The following is an 8,460-nucleotide window of genomic DNA, read 5'->3' as shown; positions in this document are numbered from 1 at the left end:
TTATAGGTGTGAGCCATCACGCCTGGCCCCTTTTGCCTTTAAACAGTTATTTGCTGCTTAAATCTGTAGGACCAGTTTTTCATTGTGGAATCACCTCATCTCAAATTCCTGGATAGGCCTTGCTTTATTTTCACTCCCTAAAACTGACAATCAATTCAGTCCCACTCCTAGGAGGCAACTGAATAACAGTAGCACTTGCTGCTTATTATCTTTTAATCCTGACTTTATTTTAGGGGTAGTTCTACTAAAAATTCTGGATCTATATTCTTAGTTCTCAGCCTGAAAGCGCAGAGAAAACATCTAATTTACTTTTATAAAAATAACCCGCCAACCCATCTTGAGGAATGGGTTTATCTGATCTATTGATTTGATTGATTGATCACCAGTCATTTCCACACAGTAGGGGTTTGAGGGGATGGGAAATCAAAGAGGAAAATGTTGATGGGAGAAAGAAAGTGGAAAAAATTGGGAACATGAGTTACTGCCAAAGCCCTCAAAATCTTATGTATGGTGAAAAAGGCGTTGAAGATGATGGTGATGGTAGTGGTAGCTAGGGTGCAGCAGGATGTAATAAGGTGAGGGCTGTAAAAGTCTTCTGAAAGAAGGATAAGCCAAAGAAAACTCCTCATATTTTATGGTTTTCCCATGGGATGGCCTTATCAATAAAGTTTGATGATAATAATGGTGGTAGGCAGGTAAGTAAACGGTAATTGTAAGCTCAAGTGGGAGTTACAACACCTTTTGCCCCTCATGAAAAGGTTCTTGTGCTTTTTTTCCCTCTGTGAAGTCAGTAAAATTGACCTATTCAGGGCTTTTCTAACTTTAACAAGTGTGATTTAGTCACACTGTTCTGAATTCTTATTCCTTTCCATGCATCATACACCTCGTTGCGGCAAAGAAAAGAATGGAACAGTTAAATGGGAAAGGGTTTATCCTTAACTACTTCTTCTATTCTTCTCTCATCACCAAAAAACTACCTACTCCCCTGCCAAACACCAGGAACAAAATAAAGTGGATATATGCCTCTGGGCCTTTCTGGATACTAAGGGATGAATTGAACAAAGATGATTTTGTGTCTGTTATTTGCCTTTGTTTCTGGGTTTGTATGTTTGTTTATATGAACATTTTATTTTTCTCTCTGCAGTGAAAGTATCCTAAGAGCAGATATTAGAAGTGTCTACATGCTACGCAAATACATTACTAATAGATGGTTAATAGGTATTTTTATTATTGAAAATATGTCCTTTCCTGTGTATTACACTTTACTTTCCTGTCCCCAAAGATATGCAGTGACCCACCCAAGGGGAGGGAGGTGGGAGAGGACTAGGGAAATGCCCTGGTGAGGAGCAATGCTATATCATCAACACAATTTAGAATTGCATGGTGATAAGAAAAAGAAAGTTGACTTTTGGACTTTATTATTACTTTTAAATTCTCCATAACATTGTGCCTCTTTGCAACTTATACCTGGAACAGATCACATCCCTGTACCACTCTCATCTTGGTATTTTACTTGCATTTAGGAGGATAGACAAGACATGCATATTGAACTTCTAAAAAATAGATACTTGGTATGCACCTTTATACAAATAAAGACACATACAAATATAAAAGGTAGCTATAATAGTATAGAATCTAGAGCTATATATCTATAAATTAATTTTATTATAAATTTCTAATTCTGGTTGTGAGAAAATATATATGGATGGACAAGAATAAGAGTTGTTAACTGTGGACTAAATTATGAATGTACATAGCATTACAAACAGAAGATATATCTATATCTATATATGAAAGAGAAAGATAAGTAGAAAAATATCAGTCAGATAAATCCCAGTTCATCATACATAAGCAGTATGAATTTAACCTCTGTGTTTTATTTCCCTCAGTGGTAAACAGAATAATAATAGTGCCTACTCATAGAGTTACTGTGAGGATTCAGTGCAATGATGCACATAAAGTACTTAGTCTAATATAAGTCCGTGTCCAATGATCATTGTCTATTATTACTACATGAAATAGCATTTTATTACACTGAATTGGTTATGTTTGTATATGTTCCATTTATCTTTTGCCAAATTTTCTCACACTTGCATGTTTTTAAGGTAGAGTGGGAAATAAGGGTATGAATGTCCCTAGTACCATCAAACTTTATATATGTGCATGCCATCCCCAGGGCACACATACATTAATAGTACAGTACACCACTGCTGAGACCAGCTTGGTCGGGGAGACCCTAACCTAGTGGTGCTAGAGGAATTAAAGATGCACACACAGAAATATAGAGGTGTGAAGTGGGAAATCAAGGGTCTCACAGCCTTCAGAGCTGAGAGCCCCAAACAGAGATTTACCCACATATTTATTAACAGAAAACCAGTCATTAGCATTGTTTCTATGATACTAAATTAACTGAAAGTATCCCTTATGGGAAAAGAAAGGATGGGCCGAATTAAAGGAATAGGTTGGGCTAGTTAACTGCAGCAGGAACATGTCCTTAAGGCATAAATCGCTCATGCTATTGTTTGTGGCTTAAGAATGCCTTTAAGCGGTTTTCCGCCCTGGACAGGCCAGGTGTTCCTTGCCCTCATTCTCGTAAACCCACAACCTTCCAGCATGGGCATTAGGGCCATTATGAACATGTTACAGTGCTGCAGAGATTTTGTTTATGGCCAGTCTTGGGGCCAGTTTATGGCCAGATTTTGGGGGGCTTGCTCCCAACACACCACTAAGATAAGATGACACGTTTTGTGGGCCACACACTGTTCTAAGTGTTTCACAAATACCAACTATTAATAATTCAATCTTGCTAACAAGCTTATGAGGATGGGGAAACAGATTAGAAAACTAAAACACAGGCAGGAGCATTTGACTTAAAAGCACCAAAAAAAGTGACAGAGGCCAGAAGTTAACACAGGCAGTTTGGCCACCACACTGGAGGCTTTAACCAGCACTCTGCACTGCCTCTTACAGTCCCACTCAGACACACACCACACAGGGACCTGGCTGCTTGCCTGAAATGTGGATGCTTAGACCAAGATACTAATTAGGTAAAGTTAAATAGTTTTGAAGACAAGTTGGGTTTCATAAAGTGAGCACCTCAGTTCTGCTGCCACCTGTGTTACAGGTTCTTGCTTCTAGTTGTGAGGACTGCTGAATCCTTATCTACCACTAGAAGAAAAAATATCCCAATTCACATTTCATCATTCCCAGGTGTAAGAAGTACCATTATTGTATCTGAAATATGAGACATTATTTCATTGACTAGGTTCTCCCCCTCTTTGTCTTAAAACAGCCTGTCATTTTCCTAGTTATCAGGCCTTTTTCTAAGCCTCCCTTTGTCAAGAATTCCTCCACATCACATCCCTCTGTTCTGCTCCCCTAGAGAGAAAAACAAAATAAGAACAAAACCCTCTTTAGTAATATAAAATAAACTTCAAAAGAAAATCCATCCCCAGGGAGTAGAGTAATACAGTAATATCTTACTTTGGGGATCTATTTTCCTTCTTTAGGATAAAGCTCTCCTAACATTTTAGTTCAGAGTACATTGCTCCTCTTTATGTTACCACCTGCATGGCTCTGTGCACTTTTAGTGCCAAGAAGCATGAGAAGATTTTATAACAAGAGTAATTGTAATAGGATTTAATCATGGTGTCCGCAGCAAAAGGGCCAGCAACCTTAATGATAATGTTACAATAGAGAGCCGTGGAAATGGTATAAGTAGGTAAAATAGTGTAAATTGAAGTTGCCCTATGACTGTAATGTACACTGTAATAGCCATTCAAAGCCAGGCACCATAAAAATATGTCCAGCATCTATAAGGCATTAAACATTAAGCAATCCTCTGAAAAATAAATCCAAAACCTCAAAGGATGCCGTCATGTTAAAATCCAGTCTGTTAGAAAATGGAATTATAATGCATCAGGAACATTTCAAGAATCAACAGTGAAACAAAGGGAAGGATTACAATTTACAAATAACTAGATCTAAGTTTTGAAAAAATGAAACTTCATATTACTTCACCTTTCTACATGGTGTGGGTAGAATGGAACCCTGAGTTTAGATGGAAAAATAGATACAGATTCATAATCATTTGGCATGTGCTTTAAGTGACTAAGAGTCTGGGATGAGCCTAATATTAGGTTGGATCAGGAAGCTATCACTTGTAGATTTTCTATAGGTTCTTCAAGGGTGAACCTGTGCATTAAGTAATACTGACACTGTTTATTCCAGTCCTTTCTAAAGAATATTGCAAATGTTAATTTGTCAGTTTCCACAATACCTTTTTGGGATAACATGAAAGACAGTATTAATAACAGTTTTGGCTTATAGAATTTTTTTTTAATCTGAAAATCCCTAAAGGCATCATAAACATTAATAACACGAACAAAAGGCCTAATAATAATATTAGCTGGGTCTCAAATAGAAAAGATTACTAACCTCATTTTGTAAATGCCGAGATTTAATCACAAATAGGCTAGGAAAATTGACTCAGACTAAAGAAGCAGTCACCAGCCAAGCCAGCAATAGAAATCAATGCTTTTTGATTCTTGTGTCCCCATTCCAGATACTGTACTACTTCTCATAGAAGCAAGAGGCATTACTTGGAAGAAAAGAGATCTTTACTTTTGAATGTAACATTTCGCCTTCACAAAACCGTTGAAAACTATCTAGAACTCCCTCCTTACCTACATCAGTTATCTTCAGCACCTTTCCACCTTAGAATCTGATCCAATATGAAAGTTGCATTTCACTTCAGATTAGGGTCTTTCTACTAATCTAGACTGATAACATATATTCTCAGAAATTTCACTCCATCTAGAATAGTCATATAGATATTCCAAATCTGCTTTGGAAATATCATTTTATTCTGCTATATGATGTATAAAATTTCATTCTGGGCTTAAGAATTAGAAATTGCTTAGAGGTTCACTTCAGATGTCTATTTTAGGTATCAATACAAATTTAGTAATGGCTGACTTTTACTGTTCCCAAAGTTAAGTGTTTACACTTTTAACTTTAATAAGATTAGGAATGGTTTGATTGTCTTTCACTGCACCTAGACTTGGAGCCTTTATTGAATTTGAAACTTGCAAAAACAGTGGACAAAAAAAAAATCTAATTCATTAGATGATGTCATTAAATAAGAATTTTTTCCCTACAAACTGTTGGTAAATATTTACCTTAAGCTTGATTTGTGTTAAATTCAACATGTACTGAGTGTCTGATCTCTTTAGAGCAGATAAAAATCTACTCACAGTCAACTAACTAGTTTCCTCTTCAGTTATAGATCTTGATGACTCTTAGTATTTCTCCCTTAGAACTGCTTTCATGAAATGATAGGAGCTTTTCAGCTTTACTTTTGAAGGAAGGTGATGCTTTGCTTCCCTTTCATATTTGTCTAAAAGCACTTTCGCCAGCAAGCCAGCATGTGTGCTACATGTGAACTTTTCTACAGAATCTCCTAAACAAGGTGAAAAAAAATCATTAGTAGTCCAGATTTCAATCTTCTGCACAGCTCAGGTAACAATAAATGAGTAATTTGCCGCCCTTCACTTTGGCAAGCTGATGCCTAATGATTACCCAGGGACAGGATAATGGTACCATAGTGATTACACTATGTTTTTCTAACCACTTTCAAGGCCTTTGCTTTCAGACCTGCCCTAATGAAAAGAAAGCTCTGAAATTGGGCCAGGTCTTTATTAAAAATGTTCTGACAGGCTCTGCTTAGATAAAATGTATTCACTTCTCAGATTTGAATCTTCTTCAGATTTGGAAGGCATGGGCTCGAGAGTAGATCTGATTGCCTGAACACTTTCATAATGAGGAAATGAGGTCTTGGCTAATTCCACAAGCCACTGGAAAGACTTATTTAAAGAAGATATGATGATAACCTATCTCTAGATAGTGAACTGGCTCAGGGAGAACTATGCAAGACAAGGAGCAGAAAATCAAAAAATCTGATCTTTGCTGATGTTACTGAGTTACTGTGTGATCTTATGAAAATCAATTAATATTTCTGAGTTTCTTGGTCACTGTAGGCAGAGTCAGCACAGCTGTCAATCATTTGATAGATAGATGATGGATGATAATGATAGATAAGAATACAAATAGAGTTACTGTGACAGAAACCACTGTCTTTGCATGCAGTGGTAGCTGTAACTATTGCCTTTTAAAATGTTATGTACAAGAAAACATGCTGGCAACATTTAACCAACTTCCAGTCCATTCTGCACAGTGCTGCCAGAGCTTTCTTTCCAAAACATACTATGCAACAACACAACTATAACGCTTCCCCAATACCCAATGTTTATCTGAGGATGGTTTACTTGATAATCATATGGGCAACTTTAAAAATTCTGATTATTCTGCTTCCTTCCTAATTCGGGGTGTGTGTGTATGTGTGCATGCGCATGTGTATTTGTGTAGGTAGGTAAGAGTAGGAGATAGGGGTACAGATAACAAATCCATATTTTTAAATAATCTTCTTCAGGTCATTTGTGTTAAATTAGGTTTGGGAGCTGTTGACTCTAGCATAGATCCCAAACTCTTTGGATAATTAAAGATCCTTTACTGAAGGAAGGTTAAAAAAAACTACTGTAAGAGACCAGGCTGTGGTAGAAAAATGAAGCGATGTAAAAATGCAGAGGACAAGGCCCGTAAGAGGAGGCCTGGAAGTTACAACCAACATAGAAGATATAAAGTGAGTTATGGACACATTTGAGAAGTGAAGTAAAAAGTGCATATACGGGAAAAGCGATGAGTTTAATGTTCTGAGTTTGGGGTGCATGCAAAAGATGAAAGTGGCAACAATTAGTAGAGAGATGGAATTAGAGATCTGGAGCTCAGGGAAGGGTTCTGGGTAAGAGACATTGCTTGAGAGTTGGCAATAATAGGTATGGATTTTAAAAAATAATAAGGAACATAGTTGAGGATTGAACTTTGAGGAACTCCAACATTAAGGGTGGGCAGACCGTGGGGAATGGAGGAGGAGGTGACTGAAAATAAGTTGCCAGAGAATTAGAAAAGAGATGTTACAGAAGTTGGAGGAGGGGTTGACAATGCTGCATCTTCTAGAGGCTCAAGGAGGATAAGACTGAAAAAAACCTCAGTAGGTTTGGTAAAAGTCCATTTATTGATGTGTGTTGGCAGGTATGTTGCTGCATCACACTGGGAGTGAATGGGGATGAAGGGTATTTACATTCTAATGTATTAGTTAAAGCAACTTGGTTATGAGGGAAGAAAAGAGATATAGTGGTAGTTAAAGGATCAAAGGTAGGCTTTTTTAGGATAGAAGAGACTTGTACATATTTCTTTTTTGTTTTTTGGGGTTTTTTTGAGACAGAGTCTTGCTCTGTCACCCAGGCTGGAGTGCAATGGCAAGATCTCGGCTCATTATAACCTCGGCCTCCTGGGCTCCAGTGATTCTCCTGCCTCAGCCTTCTGAGTAGCTGAGACTACAGGTGTGCGCCACTGCGCCTGGCTAATTTTTGTATTTTTTGTAGAGATGGGGTTTTGCCATGTTGCCCTGGCTGCTCTCGAACCCATGAGCTCAGGTGATTCAGAGACTTGGGCATATTTCTATGATAAGGAAAAAGAGCAACTGAGAGGGGGAGATGAGGATAAAGAGGAGAAGAGAAAATTAATTGAATGAGGTTGTCAAGGATATGAGATAGGAACGGATTCATAGCACAAGTATACATTTGGTCATGGAAAGTGAGAGAGATGTCCCTTCTTCTGAGGATGAAGGTAGAATGGCAATGTAGATAAAATTCACATTTTAGATGTTTTGGTAAGAATGGGGAAAGCTTTAGTAGGGCCTTGCGAACAGCAGTGACATTTGGAGTCGTTGCTCTGCAAATTAGAGAACTGGTTGTGAGATTCTATGCCATATTAATAATCCCCTTGCAGTTAAAGACTATAAAAATATAACAACCCAAATATCATCGGCTGTGCAGTTTTCTCTAGTAGTTCTCAGCATGGGAATAAATACAATAGATTCAGAGTTGGGTTTTTTCAAGGGGTAAAGGAATAAGATAAGACGAGAAATATGGTAAGAATGAAATTGGAGACTATGATTCTGAGCATTAGACCGGAAGTGTGAGCCTTACCAAGGAAGAACAGAAGTGAAAACCCTTAAAGTTCAGGAGCTAGAGGAATTGAAGTGTGAGACAAATAGTTGGTGTGTAATGAGGCCTAAAATGAAGGTCACTATGATGTGCGACCTTTACATGGCAAAATCATGAGGGCCTCAAATGACCTCACCACAGGCTCTCCTGCCCACTCTGCTCTCATAGGAAAGATTCCCCAGCCAAAACACCCTCCTCATGGGAAATAGGCACAGTTCTTATTTATCACTGAGTAGTGGGTTTTAGTTCCCTGCCAGCCCACAGTTATTCAAAAAGCCAATCACATCCTTCTGTGGTAACCAAAGCACACTTCATGTTCTTGATACTGCAAAGT

This window comes from Pan paniscus, chromosome 15, assembly GCF_029289425.2.
Source record: "Pan paniscus chromosome 15, NHGRI_mPanPan1-v2.0_pri, whole genome shotgun sequence".
Lineage (NCBI taxonomy): Eukaryota > Metazoa > Chordata > Mammalia > Primates > Hominidae > Pan > Pan paniscus.
This window is presented reverse-complemented; position numbering follows the sequence as displayed.